The sequence below is a fragment of the Balaenoptera ricei genome, chromosome 8 (genome assembly GCF_028023285.1).
Source record: "Balaenoptera ricei isolate mBalRic1 chromosome 8, mBalRic1.hap2, whole genome shotgun sequence".
In the NCBI taxonomy this organism is placed as follows: domain Eukaryota; kingdom Metazoa; phylum Chordata; class Mammalia; order Artiodactyla; family Balaenopteridae; genus Balaenoptera; species Balaenoptera ricei.
The window spans coordinates 18,856,389-18,872,474 of NC_082646.1; the positions used below are offsets into that span (position 1 = coordinate 18,856,389).

General features: G+C 43.4%; 1 protein-coding gene across 4 annotated transcripts in view; it reads left to right on the forward strand.

Annotated features, from left to right (window-relative positions):
• Positions 1-16,086, forward strand: part of LOC132370411 (centrosomal protein of 78 kDa-like) — a 46,460-nt gene that overhangs the window by 15,644 nt on the left and 14,730 nt on the right. For 3 of the 4 annotated variants that reach the window (XR_009504566.1, XR_009504563.1, XR_009504564.1), the window contains exon 4: positions 6,553-6,643. The gene's annotated coding sequence lies outside the window, so the exon portion shown is untranslated. Of the gene's footprint in view, positions 1-6,552; positions 6,644-12,227; positions 15,286-16,086 lie in introns of those variants that run through there. The other variant, XR_009504565.1, reaches the window with a different exon arrangement.

A 16,086-nucleotide genomic window follows, 5' to 3' on the forward strand; every position in this document is an offset into this window, starting at 1 on the left:
GCCTTGTGTTTGGAAATAAGGCAGAACTAGAAGTGTGTTGAAACCCACGGGTGGTAAGCACACTTGCAACTCCAACAGATGTGGTGTGCTCTGATGGAAGGTGGAAACTGACATGTCTCTTGACACAGATTTCTTCTCCTTGGTGATGGAACTTTTAAAAGTAGATTTTCTCCGTCCAGATGGGCCCTGTGTGCAGTGACGGAAAGTGGGAACCCTAGGGCCTCCCATCGTGGGGATGGTGTTGTCCCCTGCCATCACCGTACCACCTGTACTCAGCCCAGGTAGGCCCCAGGTATTTGGATTTAAGGTGGAATCAGGTATGTTCCCAAATGCTGGGATGGTGCCTGCCCCTCCTAGTGCAGCAGCCTTGCCGTGGTCAGGTAGATGGCAGGTTGTCTGGCCCGAAGTAGGAACAGAAGCGGTGCTGGGTGCCCCACTTAGTCCTGCCCCGAAGTTAAGTGGTCTGGATGCCTGTGAGTGAGTGAGGCCTGGGGCTGACACACCGACCCCAAGGCTCCCACCGGCCGTAGGGGCTGCAGGTCCCCTGAACAGTGGGCCCGGTGTGGTGTCGGCAAAGAGCGAGCTACTGTCCCCAGTACTGGGCATCCTGGTGGCAAGTCCGAAGCCAGTAGCAACGGACACAGCCCTGGGGAGAATGCCTGGGTTGTCGCCAAAGGCTGGCTGCATGTTGCTGGTGGTGGCGAATAGGGAAGCTGGCAAAGCTGACGGCATGATGCTGACTCGCGGTGGCTAGGCTGCAGGAGCGACTAGGACTTTATCTTGTGCTGAGGCTGCTGGGTTTCCCAATAGAAAATTATCGTTAAGCCTCTGCCCATCGTTGGCCCCCAATGTGGCCTGAGACGGGAGACCTGGGTCTAAGGAAGCTTGAAGTGTTGGTCTATCTGTTGGCCGGCGTTGCAGGTAAATGAGTCGAGGCATGGGCTGAGGCATTGCTACCACTGGGTGGTGTGTTCCCAGAACTAGGAACAGCCCTGTGAAATGTCTATTGGTTCTGCCTGGAGACAGGGGCAGACTGGAAAATGACAGCCTGGGAAGGAGGTGTGGTGTCCATAGGTACAGTGTCAGAGCTGCTGCCTGCTGAAGCATTGGTGACGGCCGAAGCCGTAACTGGGGGGCTGGGGAAAACAGGAGCCGAATGGAAAATGACAGCCTGGGAAGGAGGTGTAGTGTCCATAGGTACAGTGTCAGAGCTGCTGCCTGCTGAAGCACTGGTGATGGCCGAAGCCGTAAATGAGGGGCTGGGGAAAACAGGAGCCGAATGGAAAATGACAGCCTGGGAAGGAGGTGTGGTGTCCATAGGTACAGTGTCAGAGCTGCTGCCTGATGAAGCACCAGTGACGGCCGAAGTCTTAAATGGGGGACTGGGGAAAACAGGAGCCGAATGGAAAATGACAGCCTGGGAAGGAGGTGTGGTGTCCATAGGTTTGGTGTCAGAGCTGCTGCCTGCTGAAGCACCAAGACGGCCGAAGCCGTAAATGGGGGTCTGGGGAAGACAGGAGCCGAAGCTGTAAATGGGAGGCTGGGGAAAACAGGACCTGAAGCCATAAATGGGGGGCTGGGGAAAACAGGAGCCGAAGCTGTAAATGGGGGGCTGGGGAAAACAGGACCTGAAGCCATAAATGGGGGGCTGGGGAAAACAGGAGCTGAAGCCATAAATGGGCGGCTGGAGAAAACAGGAGCACCAGGGAGAGAGGCCCTCTGCTGCCCATCAGAGGTCCCAAATATGGGCTGAGGGTTGGTTTGGGGGCCAAAGGGATGGTTAAAAATTGGGGTGGCGCAGGGGACCATTGGCACAGGTGGGGTGATGGACACTGGTACCCCTGCAGGGTGCCTCTGCTCCACCCTGAAACCTGGGGGAGACCTAACAATGACAGCTTGGGAAGGGGCAGTAGTGTCCATGTAGACACTAGGCTGCAAGGTCAAACTTCCAGATGCCGTGACCATGCTGGTGGAAGGGATTGCCACAGAAGTCATGGGCTGCCCAGTTACAATAGGGGGATTGATGGTAGGGACTGGAAGAGGGGTAGGTAAGTATAAAGGAGGGGTAGAATCTACACAGATGGGTGTTGGGGGTTCTTTTTCATGGGACGGTGGCTGGACCTTCCTTATATTCTTGGGGATCTTTTTCCAGCGACACTGAATGTTCTTCTCCAAGGTGCCTGGGTTTTTGGCAGCAGCTAAGCACAGAAGCTTAGGAGGAGGGGGCAGCTCACCTCGATCCCATGTCAGTGCCTCGTTCCCCGACGGGGGCGACCTCAGCCTTGGCAGCGGCAGAAAAAGCGGCAGGGGAATCTTCCGCTTCCAGGGCCTACTGCTGGTAGATAGCAGGGAAGAGGAGCTTCTTGTTGGGATGCGTGAAGACTCTTCACGCTGCAGCTCCTTCCCAGACATCGGTGAGCCTGGTGATTTGGGCCGGTGGTCTTCACCCGGCACTTTTTTTGTTGGCTTCTCCAGCAGCAGGGAGCAGCATGCGGTTGGGGCAGAGGACACCATGGCATGGGATGGGACCTTCACCTCCCTCTTCTCACCTCCTTCCCAGGCTGTCATTTTCCATTCTGCCCCTGTTTTCCCCAGCCCCCGTCTCCTCAGTGGGAGGTGACTGGATGGTACCAGCTTCCTGATGTTGACTCCCTGCTCAGGGCAGATGGCAGGCGCTGGAGCAGCAGGGTGGTCCCGGTCAGATGTGGCAGCCTCCCAGGAAGGCAAAACCAGCGGGTGACAGCCCACCGGGGCCCCACGGCGGGGCGGGCGGTGGGGCCGGCGGCGGTGGCGGAGCCAGGTACGAAATTTGCATAGTAAATTGCCCATGTAGGACCGGTTGTGCGCCAAGCGATCCGAGAACAGAGTGAAACTGGGAGAGCTTCTCCTTAGCTTCACCTCCTCTCAAGGTCTAGCACGCACTGGACACTGGATGGCTCAGCCTGGCGCTTGTGACATGTCCATTGTACCCGTCACAGAGAAAGGGTGGGCGGGGAAGGGGGTGGGGCGGGGGGCGCATGCAAGCCCAGCCCGTGGAGAAACCCCGGCCCAAGGGCAAAGGGCGGGGCCCCAGAGCCCGACCCCTTCTGGACTTTCTAGTGGCTGGGACTTCTCGCTGTGGGTGCCAGGTGTTTGGCACCGTATGGGCCACCATGCGGAGACTGTTGGGGACTGTGGAAGCCTTCTCCTGCAGAGCTCACCCTGCCTGGGCACCGGCTCTGCAGGCCCCTCAGCCCTGCGTATGTATCGGCCAGCCCTTCCCCCACAAGGGGCCCAGGGGCCAGAGCCTGTTCAGAGCTGAGTGCAGGAGGCACCCAGAGCTTGCCAGGCTGTGGCCAGCCTCCTCCAGGGACCTCCCCCGCTTCTCTGCGAGGCCTGATGACGGGAGCACCTTCTCCAGGGCTGCTCAGCTGCCAGCATCACCAGGAGCCAGGTGGCGAAGGTTTCTGAGCAGGGGATGCAGAGCCCTGACCCGACTGGGTGCTGCACCCCACGATGTCCCTTCCTGGCAGATAGGTTCTTTCTTCACTTCTTTTTCAAAATTTGGTAAAACAACATTTAAACCTTCGACTGTTCTTCAGGTTATACAGATGGTAGTGGCTTAGCTAGGATTCGAAGCAAGGCTGTGTGATTCCAGAGCTCGTGCTCTGGACTGTGGCGCCTCCTTATCATATATGCTTCATGTGTTACTTTTTTTTTTTTTTCTTGTGGCCCTTATGGTACTTAGCCCTAAGTGCCATACGTGTGATGAACACATACACTGCCCTGTAGGAGGTCTTCTTTTGTTCAACGCATGAATTGCTCATCCACCACACTGGGTTCTAGTCTCAGAAGATACAGGTCAGGGAGCACCAGTTGTCAGCATAGCAGCGCCCCACATTTCTAATTGAGGCTTGCAGCCCAGATTTTCCCTTTGGTCTAGTTTGAAGGATCCAGATATGTAAAGCTTATATTCTAGATAAATCATGGGCTATCCGGAAAGAAATTCACCAGTAAGTTATTCCAGTTTCTCTGGCCTTCCTGGAGTATATCCAGTAAGGCATCTCATTCATGTCTGGAAAGCAAATATATCATTTATTGCAACTTCATCGTGGAGCGACGTATTGGTTTAAAGTACGATCAACACAATTTGGTCATTGTGAGTATGCCAGCTGGGTCCACTGTTTACTACACATATGTAACTCTAGCGATTCTTATGCCCAAGAGAGGAGACATACTCTTGGGTGTCTAGGGCAAGGGAAACATGTGTTGTTATTCAGGAGCTGGAAGCTTCAGCATGACAGGAAAGAATTGAAAAATCCTGGTCTACACATCACTTTACCTTGTTTGAAACTTGTTTCTTTGGCTTGCTTCATTGGAGTGTTTTCTCTCTCCTGGGGCTGACATTGTGTGTTCTGTATCACGCATGTGACATGTAGAAGTTTCAGAACCCAGAGTCATATAGATGAGTAAAAATTTATTTATATATTTTAGTTTAAAATCTATTGAAAATAACACTGGGCATAATTCATATATTCCAAAATTAGTTTGACCCTCTGCCCATGAGATTCTTTTTATGATATGTGACAGCTAATTTGGACTTCCATCCCCAATAAACTTTGAGGTTTGAGGACACAAAAGGTTTTGCTCAGACCTAAATTCTGTCTGAAAAAAAGGGGTAAATATTATAAGCCCTTTCTAACCTCTCCAGGAGCAGAAATGATTTACAGCTGTGGCATTGAACCATAATTCCTTGATCTCATTTGAGAAGAGTTCAGTAAGAAACAATGTCCTGATTTTTGTTTGTTTTGTTTGTTCCCTGTTTTCTTGTCTTGCTTACCAACAATCCATTGTAATTCATGAGTTTGTATGGCAGCAGGCTGAGTGTTCCCTGGAGCTCATTAAATGAACTTTTGTTCCTAAAATGATTTTTGTCTCCTTGTTTTCAGCCCCTCTTCTTTCCTCTGCCCTTGACTATAACCAGAGCTCAGCAAAAGCTGACTGGCTTTGTGCAGACCCTACTTAGGGTAGTCTTTTCTTAATGATTTTATTCATGGCTCCTCCATTTCATTGTTTGCCTTCTCGAAATGTGTTGAAATCTTTCTGTGGTTGATGACTTCCACAATGTCTTGGCTTTTATTGGTTGCTTAATTTTGGTGTTTCTACAGTTTTATTTAAATATGGTTTCAGGAGGAACAGAAAGTAAAGGTTTCCTAGTCTGCCATCTTGAGCTGAAAATCCCTGTTGATTTTAGCATCCAGTGTTCCCATCGGAAAACACCCAACCTTGGCATTAATAGATGTAACACTCAAGATTTCAGCTTTTCTTGAGCAATCACTAAGGATTTAATATGTGGTCATTTCTAATAGGAAAATAATAACTATCTCATGGAGTTGATTTGAGGATTAAATTAGATAATGAACATGAAAATGCTTTGTAAGGTTTAAAAATCTATAAAAATGTTTTGTGTTATTATTTGATTTGTTGCTATTTCAACTTTAGCTGACAGTTGTTTATGACCTTGCTTATGTGAGAAAATGCCTTCTGGTTTATTGTGTTGAAAGCCAGAATATATTTTTCAATAGCTGAATGGAAATGGCATCATTTGTGAAGGTTAAGGGTGAAGGCATAAATGTTTCTTGACACCTATCACTTTACAATGTTTTCAGGAACTAATTGACTCATGTATTCCTCTTCCAAATTTTGCTGAGGACCTCCTACCAGCCAGATGCCTTCCATCAGGTGTTGGAAAGCATTTTCTGGATTTTAAATGTCTTAGGCTTTGTGGGCCATATACAGTTTCTGTAGCTTCTCCTCCCCTTTTTTCTTCAACAACCTTTCGAAACGTGAGAACCATTATTAGCTCACAGTCACACAGATCCAGGCTGAGCGCCTGATTTGATTTGTGGCCATTATTTGCCGATCCCGGCTCTGCGTCCTCACTGAGCAGGAGGCGCATTTTTGAGTAAATCACTTCTTTGAATCAACTGTTGGTCTTCTGGGGCTTGTCCTTATTCTCCTACAGTCTCTAATCAACATGGCATCCAGAGAGATCCTATTAAAACAGGTCAGATCATGTCACCCAAGTCTCTTCAATGGCTTCTTCACAGGAAAAGCAAAGTCCTCAAAGTGCCTCCACAGCCCTAGAAATCTGGGCCTCTGTTTCCTCTCTGACTGTTTCCTTCTCCTCTCCACTTTGCTCCCTCTGTTTTCCACACACTGACATCCTTTCTGCTCCTTGGATACTCCAAACCCACTCTTGCCTCATTGCCCTTCCATCTGACTGTTCCCTATGCTTGTACTATTCACTTCCCAGATATGCACCTTGCTCCCTCTCACAACCTTAAGTTCCCTCTTAAATTTTATCTTCCCCAGAAAGCCCTCATTGATCACTTACTTTCAGATCGCAGCCTCCTCCTACCAGCTAACAATCTCCATCTCCCTTCCCTGCTTGCTGTTTTTTTCCAGCACTTACCTGATATACTAGTTATTCTACCCATTTATTTAATTTTTATTTACATATTTAAACTTATGATTTTATATTTGCTTCTTTACTTTTGTCTCTCCCCTCAGCTCGAGAGAGGCTATATTCATCTGTGTTGATCACTGCTGTGTTTCCTGAACATGCCTATAAAACATACTGAAGAAGGGTGCCTGAAATTTGGTAAGGGATCAATCAATTTTCTTGGCTGAATGAAGAAATATGTTCATAAATTAATGAACAAATCTCTGGGGTTTCTGAATTAAGGACTAATGGGAAGAGGAAGGCAAAGGGTTGGGACAGGGTACTGCAAGAAGTAGTATTTGGAGTACTCTGATAGCTATCCTAATAGATACGATTTTGTTCATTTAAGTAGTTTTAATGAGAGAGCTGGGAACTAGGGACACACAGCATCAAGAGTTTTATAATGCATTCTGTAGAGTTCTTTTTAAGTGTGTACAAATATCATTGAAAATATATGCATGCATATACACCTCTGTTACTTTATTTAGTGCTTTACAAGAGCCCCTCAGTGAAGGGGTAGTAGCAACTATCAGTATCCTTCCTTTATGATGAGCTTAATTTATTCAAAGTTACATCATAATTTATTGGTAACTGAGAAACTAGACTTAGTTATTGAGTAGACCCTCCCTAGAAGCCTATGACATTAATAAAACCAACAAAAATTTGTTCAGTTTCCAATGATACACACACTACAGACTCAATTATGGGCCATCCATTTTAATGAAGGGCAGAAGTGATTTAACAAATACAGAGCAAACAGAATATTAAGTTTTGTCCTCCATTAATATTAGTAACGGGTAAAGTAGGCTCCAGCGCCTTCAAGATAGCTTGAGACCATCATCTCTGTGTCATGGGCAGGGGGATGTTCAGCCAGGATGTCTTTCTCTGTCACTGAGAAAAATTTCCATAATATATAATGATACTTACTGAAACAGATATGGGGCCTTTGGGTAATTAGGAATCCGTTAGCATATTTTTCCGGAAGCCTTGACTACAAAATGAAGATAGCAGATTTGGACACTTTCAGCTATGAAGAAGTTGTTTGGGTATTCATCTTTATGCCAAATGAAATAAGCTTATTTCATCTCTGCAGCTTCCCATATACCATTTTCCAACCTCTGTTTTGTGTTTGGAAAGACTTTTAGAAATTAAAAATCAAGTTAAAAAGTGAGTGACAACTTAAATGGTATATGGAATATTTTGCTGACTTACAGGAGCATGCAGAATTAAATATGACCCAGTTGAAATGTTAATTTTATTTTAATATGTATGTTGGGGTGGAGTCTTCAAGGTGCCAGAAAACAAGAACTCACCCATCCTGTTTGGAACTGCAGCACACACACACACCTTCAGTTACCAGTTCTGTTCATTCCACAGGATCATCTTGAGAATACATACTGTTTTTTATGTACCTGGTATATATCTCAATTAGTTTGAAGAATTTCCCAGATACCTGTTAATATGTAGTTCTCCAATTCCAATCTTGCCACGTCCTGTACCAGTGACACAGCACATAGGAATTTTATTTCTCTTTCTTTCTCTGGGTTGTTCAGAACCCAACGAAAGAACAATGGAATGGCATCAAAGAGATCAGGGTTCTTGACCCAGATTTACCATAAAATAATTGTGTCCTCTTGGGAAAATTATAGTTATTCTAGGCCCCTTTCCTTTTCTTTACTTTGACAGAGCTGCACTAGATGACCCCAAATAACATTGCACTCTTTCAGTCGTAGCTTAGATGTGATTGGTTTTCTGAAACAAATGAAGACAATGACACATGAAGCTGTGCAACATCTCTGTCACTATGTTTTCTTAGAGTTGCCTCCATTTTACAGATGATGAGATGGCTGAGCACAGAAGTAGATGTTTTGACCAGAAGTTCCAGAGTAAATGGAACTAAACCACAAGTTTCCTTCTTTTCTGAAGCTCGCTTAGCCAAAACATAGGCTGCTGAATATTAAGCTGTAAAGCGTATTATCAGTATAGTTTAAAAGAAGCTGTTCTTCTAGGATTTCCAATTAATAGCAAGAGGTTTTGAAATTCTTCAAAGATCATCTAATTTTGTGAGATTTACAGCTCTATTTTCCTGTCAAGCAAGTTGTATTAGTGCCAGATAATCATGTGAGCTTCTGGATGCTTCTCTGAACCTCTTGAAGTTTTCTTCTTGCTATCTGAAATTCATGCCAGATAAGCCTTTTTCTAGAGTGTATGTACAGACTTGTGTATTTTTATATAGGAAAGCGATGCAGTGAGTCAGGACGGGGGTTAAGCCCTCATTCTCAGACTGTCATTGAGCTCCTGGTGAAATACAATCATCATTTCCTAAGAATCGAAAAGCAGTTATCTCTAGTTTTTAATCCCATTAACTATTTATACATTTACGTATGATACATGTACTTATTGTACCTACTAGGTGTGTTCTCTTTGGGACGTACAAAGCTCTTTGAGACATAGGTTGTTCATTTTTTTGTTTTCCCACAAATACTGTGACCTTTTGAGCAGGAAGGTCTATATTTTACTAACATCTAGAACCAGCAGTTAACATGGTGTCTAAGATGTAGTCAATAAATATGAAATAGATAAATGAACACATTTCTAAGGAAGGGCCAGGACATGAACAATAGAAAATTTTCATTTTCAGTCACAAAGCCACAACAGACATAAAAATTATACAGACAACAAGTGCTACAGTCATTCAAAGAAGGCATAGAATAGATACAACAAGGATCTCCTCTATGGCACAGGGAACTCTACTCAATATTTTGTAATAACTTATAAGGGAAAAGAATGTGAAAAAGGAAGCACTGTGCTCTACACCTGAAAGTAACACAACATTGTAAATCAACTATACTTCAATTAAAAAACAAACAGACAACAACAACAACAAAAAACCAAAGAGGTCTTAGAAGTTCTTATGAGATTCCATAAGAGAAGACAAATGAGGACGGGAGAGATGGCTTTTGAATCAATACAGAGGAGAAGTCACAGAGAAACTTGTCTTTGGCCTGAACTTGAGTTTCCATTAAGATTGCAACGCAGGGTATTACAGATGAAGGTAATCACATAAACTTACTATACTGAAACTTGCAGAGGTTATGAGTATTGTTCAAGATCCCAAAGAAAGTGCATTGTGGAATCAGAATTTTAAGTGAGGCCTAATGAACTAAAAACAAACAAACAAACAAGCCCTTCCTGTGATACCACGTTGCCTTTGAAGTTGTTTTTTTGGTGGGTTGGTAGAAACTGGTTCCAGTTGCAGGAATGACTAGTTCTGTCCCCCCGCGGCCCCCCACCCCCGAGTTGATCCTCCAAGTCTCCTTTAGAATGGACTTGCTAAAATGCAGACACACAAGTATTCATGACGCCTATGTCCAGTCATTTCTTCTGCCATTGCCTACTTCACTTCTGGATTATATGAACAATTCACTGTCTTCATTTTCCCTCCTCCAAGAATTCCTTTCTCCCTATGGGGCACCTGGGAAACTCACTTCATTTTTCAAAACTCAATTTACATATTATATCTTTTGTGCAGTCTTCTTTTTAGTGTTGTGATCACACGCTCCTTTTTGCTGCCCTTGCACTTCTGCATGCCTGATTGTTGCACTCGCTACACTGCATTGTAATTTTATTTTTTACATATCTCTGTCTTCTCCTGGGCAACATTCCTTGGGGCCAGGGACTACCTTTTTTCATCTATTGATGTTGCCTTAGCATGTTACTTGTTGTGAAGTAGTTAGTTATAAAAATGAGATTTGATTAAATTGAAAATTGTTATGTACCTATTAGTTATTATCATTTACAGATATAACAGGAAAAAATATTAATGTTGGTGCTGAAAGTTCACTTCTGGTAAATGGTGGTGGTACTTGACTTCACTTATATTATTTTCCCCACTATTTTATATCTTTCTACCTGATAGCTCTTCTTTATTTCCATCTATGTTTCTTTATTACTAAACCAAGGAAAACAGGGATAAGGGTAGGGCTAGGCCATACTTGGCTGGAATAGTAAAGAAATTGTGTGGGGTTTTGGTGAGAAAATCCTGAAGCATACAGGTCTGCATCTTCCCTTTGAGGCACGTGGAGGGGTCTGCTTCTAAACAGTTTTATTAGCAACTAATCAAGATGCTTTTGCACAAGGCTCCTGATTAGCTGTTGGTACACTAAGAGTGAATCAGAGTTAGTGTAGTTTCTGATTTCTTTTACATTGTCAATGTGGATGATCATTTTTTACTGCTGGGGGTGGTGGTGGTGGGGAGTGAGGGAATGTTCCTTTCCTGCTCCTGATGTTTCAGTCCTGTCAAGAGAGCTCTTAGGGTCATTTCAGCCCTGCTTCTTTACTGACTCTGCCCCAGGGTGATCAAGTGACTTATATAGAAAGCTTGAAAAGAATTAAGTGAGCATGCTTGCCTTGACTAATTCTGTTCTCTCCCTTGAGAGTGTGAGTGAGTGTCTTCTTGTTTCTCTCATTCTGTGTATTACTAGTTAGTAAATCTGCCCAATTCTGGGGTTCCGTTATGTGATCATTTCATTGAAACTGGATTCTCAAGCCAGGGTTATCAACAGTAACAGGAATATTCGGCCCTCCATCTTTTCTCTTTTATCTTATTTCCTAATTTATTCCAAACCAAATGGAATTAAGGCATTGTACTTGCTGGAAGGTAATTAAAAGACCCTAACATTTGGTGCATTACCTGGGAACACTGAGAAATAAAAAGAAAGGAGCAGACATTTTGGAGAGGAAAATGTCCATGTGGAAAATATTTTGATACTGCCAAGGAAGGTAGTCTAGTGCCTTGGTCTTTAATGTATGGTGGGATGTTGAGACCTTTGACTGTTTGAAAATATTTAGGTTTGTGCAGTAAACTGCTGAAGCCTAGAAAAGGTTTAATGCATGCTGTGTAAGTGTCCCGTGCTTGCTGGGAGACTAATAAACTTGGAGGCTTAACACAATAGAAATTTACTATCTCACAGTTGTAGAGGCCAGAAGTGTGATATCAAGGCGTCAGCAAGGCTGCTCTCCCTACAGGTGCTCTATGAGAGATTCTATCCCTGCCTCTTTCAGCTTCTGGTGGTGGCCAGCTTCCTTGGCTTGAGGCCACATCACTCAGTTTTTGTCTCTGTCTTCACATCACCCCCTTTCTGTGTCTGTATCTTCTCTTTTGTCTATCTCAAATGTCCCTCTGCCCTTCTTGTATAATAAGTACAATTTTCATTATATTTAGGACCCATCCAGATAATATAGGATGGAAATCCCATCTCAAGATCCTTAATGACATTTGCAAAACCTTTTTTTTCAAATGAGGTAACAGTCAAGGATTAGGACATGGATATATCCTTTTGGGGGCCACCATCCAACCCACTATACCAGCCATAAGATACTTTGATTTTGGCTGATGGCTGCACCTTATGGTGTGGCAGAGTGGCTGTTTCTTTAGAGCCACTTAAGTAAAGGTCTGACATAAAGAAAAGGGGCGTTAGGGAGTTGCAGGTGACTGAGCAATACCTGGAGCGGAATGAATAAGGCACCTGGAGGGTCTTTAGTATACAGACACCTTTACCTGGCACTTGACATGAGAGTGTGCAGGAGTTTACAGGACAGGAAAGTCTCAGGCAGCCGTCCACCTTGCCTTACTCTTCAGGTACAGTTTTTCCCAAGCAGGCTTGACTGAGACAAAAACTCAACTGTAAGGAAAACATGTTTTGTAGAACTTGTCGGCATTGACACATATGGTCTACCGTAGGCTCAAGTGACTCCCTTTACATGTGGACCCAAGCTGACAACTGGATTTGTCAATTATGTTGGAGAAAGAAATGCTCTTAAAGGCAGCCGCCTTTGGTCTATGCAGTTCCATAGCAGGAGGCAGTGAAAATGGCCATGGCGGCATAGGACTGTCAAATCTACGCATCAGAACTGGAGGTGTAATGTCACTCGACAGAACCCATAATCAGTTCAGTACTGCAGTGTGAACCACAGGGTCGTCAAAGAGGAAAGATAACTCAAGAGTCCATGTGTGACAGATGCTCAGGGCTGTGCACTGCACCTGGCAAATTCATAGTGACAAATCAACGTCAGGCTTCAGAGATTCCTCCTAGTTCGAAGTTCGCAGGTCAGAAATTTCAAATAAATGGCATAGACTAATGGACATCCTAGTGAGGCTAAAACGAAAGAGACTTTATCTTTCTCTCAAATGCCATTGAGTTTCTGCTATGTTCTTTGGTCAAATTCTGTACTGGATTCTGGGAACAAAAATGTGCCTAGTTTCACTCTTCTAGGAGTGGGGGCTTGGCTTGCTTTTGAGATTGTTTTTAAATTTTGGGGATAGTGCTGTAAAATCAAATTGTATCTTAGTAACTCTTTAGACTCTTTAAAAGCATGGTTCATGAGCGGCTTGATAAACTGATAAAACAGCCAAGGCCCTGAGAGACCCACACCCGTGTCAGTGACAGAAGTCCAAGCTACAGATACTGAAGGAGCCCTCAGTCCCATTCAGGCAACGAAAGCCCTGTCGCTGAGAATGAACCAAATGTACATTTGGGAGGATTGTTTATGGACATTTAGGACTTTGGATATTTAACCCACAGTAACAAGGAAACTTGATTTCAAAATTGGACTTTGATACTTTGGGACCTTAATTCATAAGAGCGTTTAATGTGTGCCCTTTTAATTTCTCTGTGAAGAATTTGATACTGGCAAAGGTGTACTTCCAAATTTGCAACATTTCTATGATTTCTGAATTGTATTACTGGATGCTTTTATGTATTTAATCTTAGTGTATCATTTAACCTCATCAATTTTCTATGGTTAGCTGTGCTGTGGATGGCTGGTAGAACAAAAAGTTGTTTCTGATCATTGGTTATGAGTAGCCCTGGAGTTAATTTAAATTAATGCAATTTCTCACCCATATCGGAGACTTCTGGGATGAAACTCTAAGTCATCCACCAGCAGTTCCCGGAAGCCACTCAAATGAGTAGCCCCATAAAAGTGTGAGCGGGACTGTCCTGATAAAGGTCTATTATTTTTCCTGAAGGGAGAGCCATATTCCATTAATTACAGGCTTAAAGGCATAGTTGAGTGGGTTAAGAGATTGAAAAAAACAGGGGAGCATTAGTGACAATTTCCCTTCTCGTTCCTAATGGTACCAGCATGTGAAGGGAATTTGATTAGTATAACTTTTAACCTCCCTGCTCTTATATTCACTGACACTGGCTAGGTGAGGTGACCTACTTGACTGGCAAAGTTAGGAAGAATAACTGACCATGCTTTGCTAAGCTCTTCTTGCCTTCATCTTGGGAGTGAGTCTGGTGATAGACAAAAGTTCTCTGCTCCACTGTGGACATGCCCCTTTCACATGGGTTTGCCTGGAACCAACTTGCTGCAACAAAGTGGGTAAGTCTGGATAATTCTAGAATTCAGTTGACAGACTCACTTGGCTGTCTCATGAAGCCCCTTTTTCCAACATGGGCTCTAACAGTAAAAAGTGACATAATGTGTGGGCTCCAGTGCAAAATGAAACTATAGTGCCTCTTGTTCAAACTGCAAAGAAAAAGTGTTGTTGAAAGTATTTGCACTGGGGTGCATAGTGTCCTCCCCAAATTCATGTTCACCTGGAACCTGTGAATGTGCCCAAGTAAATTCTTTTTTCAGATAGAATCGAGATAAGATGACATCATACTGGATTAGGGTGAGCCCTAAATGGGTTCTATGGGCTGTTCTCTCTTCTCTTTTTCATATATGTCATCTTTTTCAGCAGAAGGGTTTGGCTAATATTGGGAAGTAAAATGAGTAAGAAAGGATATGATAAGATTCCTTGGACATTCTTGTTTCTTAAAAAACAACTGCTTTCTTTCTGTGTTAGAAGTAAGTTCAGATTCAAATGGAAAGCATGGCCTCCCGGAGCTGTTAACACCTTCACTTAGTCTTGGATGTGACCAGTAGCACAGAATTCTGGTGGAATTCAGTAAGACTCCAAATGGGTACCAAATAAGCATGTCATGGAAAGCACACCATGAGCAGGGTGAAAACTAGATGTGAATGGGGCAGCAGGAATGGTGGCAGACACACATATTGCACATGTCCCCTCTGCTCATGCGTATATTTTATTGTCCCATAAACTTTACTAACAAAACGTAAGTTCAAAGATAAAATCATTAAGAATTTCAAGACATCAGTAGCAGAGCATGAAACCAAGCAAACGTGGGGCCCTTCTGAGCATGGTTCATGCGGAACTTGATCAACTGGTAAAAGAGCCAAGGTTCTGAGATACCCACACCATGTCAGTGACAGAAGTCCAAGCTAGAGATATTGAGGGAACCCTCAATGCCATTCAGGCACTGAAAGCCCTGTCACTGAGAATGAACCAAAATGTAAATTTAGGAGGATAATTTATGGACATTTAGGACTTTGGATTTTTAACCCACAATAACAAGAAAACTTCATTTCAAAAGAAAGTGTGAGGTCTTCAAGTTTGCTTTGGTTATTGAGGGTCCTTTGTGGTTACATATCAATTTTGGAGTCATTTCTTCTATTTCTGCAAAAATAGGGGATTTTGATAGGCATTGCATTAAATCTGTAGGGAGCTTTGTGTAATATGGACATTTTAACAATAGTTCATGAACATGGGATGTCTTTCCATTTATTTATGTCTTCCTTAATTTCTTTCAATAACCCTGTAGTTTTCAGTGTACAAGTCTTTCATGTCTTTGGTTAAGCTTATTCCTAAGTATTTTATTCTTTTTGATGCTATTGTAAATGGAATTGTTCTAATTTCTTTTTCGGATTGTTCATTGTTAATGTGCAGAAATGCAAGTGATGCGTATATGTTGATTTCATATTCTGCAAACAAACTTTGCTAAGTTGTTTTATTAGTTCTAATAAATTTTTTGTGAAATATTTAGCATTTTCTACATCTTTTTCAATAGTTTCCCTTTCAGCCTAAGTGTATCCTTAAATCTAGGGGACATTTTGACTTCCATTTTAGGCTTTCATCTTAATTCTCAATTTATTCAGAGTCTTAGTTGGTTAGTGTTCTCCTTATTGTTTGCCACTTTGGAGAATCCAACAAAATGTTCTACTCAAGGTGAGACCTCTTTTCTCTTCCACCTCTGAACCTGAAAATCACTTATTACTCACTTCATTTTCTTAGAACATAGCATTCGAAGTTTAAATGGTGATCTTTCTTAAAGGAGGTCAATATGCTCACCAAATTCAAGACCTCTGGTGAGTTGTGTCAAGTGTGTAGGAATCATATTAACTTGTTGGTTGTTAGCACCCCTGGAAACATTTCTAAAGTGGCGTTTGAGCTTGATATTCAGGTTTATTGGACACCGCGTTAAAGAGTTTAACAGAATAAGAGTAGGCTGGTCTTTCCTAAAGCAGAGTTTATCCAAGGGTGACCTTGTAGCCACCTGCATCAGGCTCATCCTCGTTGAGTCACTGAGTGCCCTCAACCCCCCTAAACTGTAAACTCCTTATAGACAAGAATTATGTTTTATAGCTCTTGTTCCCCTTCCCTATACCTAAACATGCCTGGAATAGAAGGTGCCTCTACGAACAGGTGTTGCTTTATTTTAAACTACATTAAGTACATGTATATTTTCATT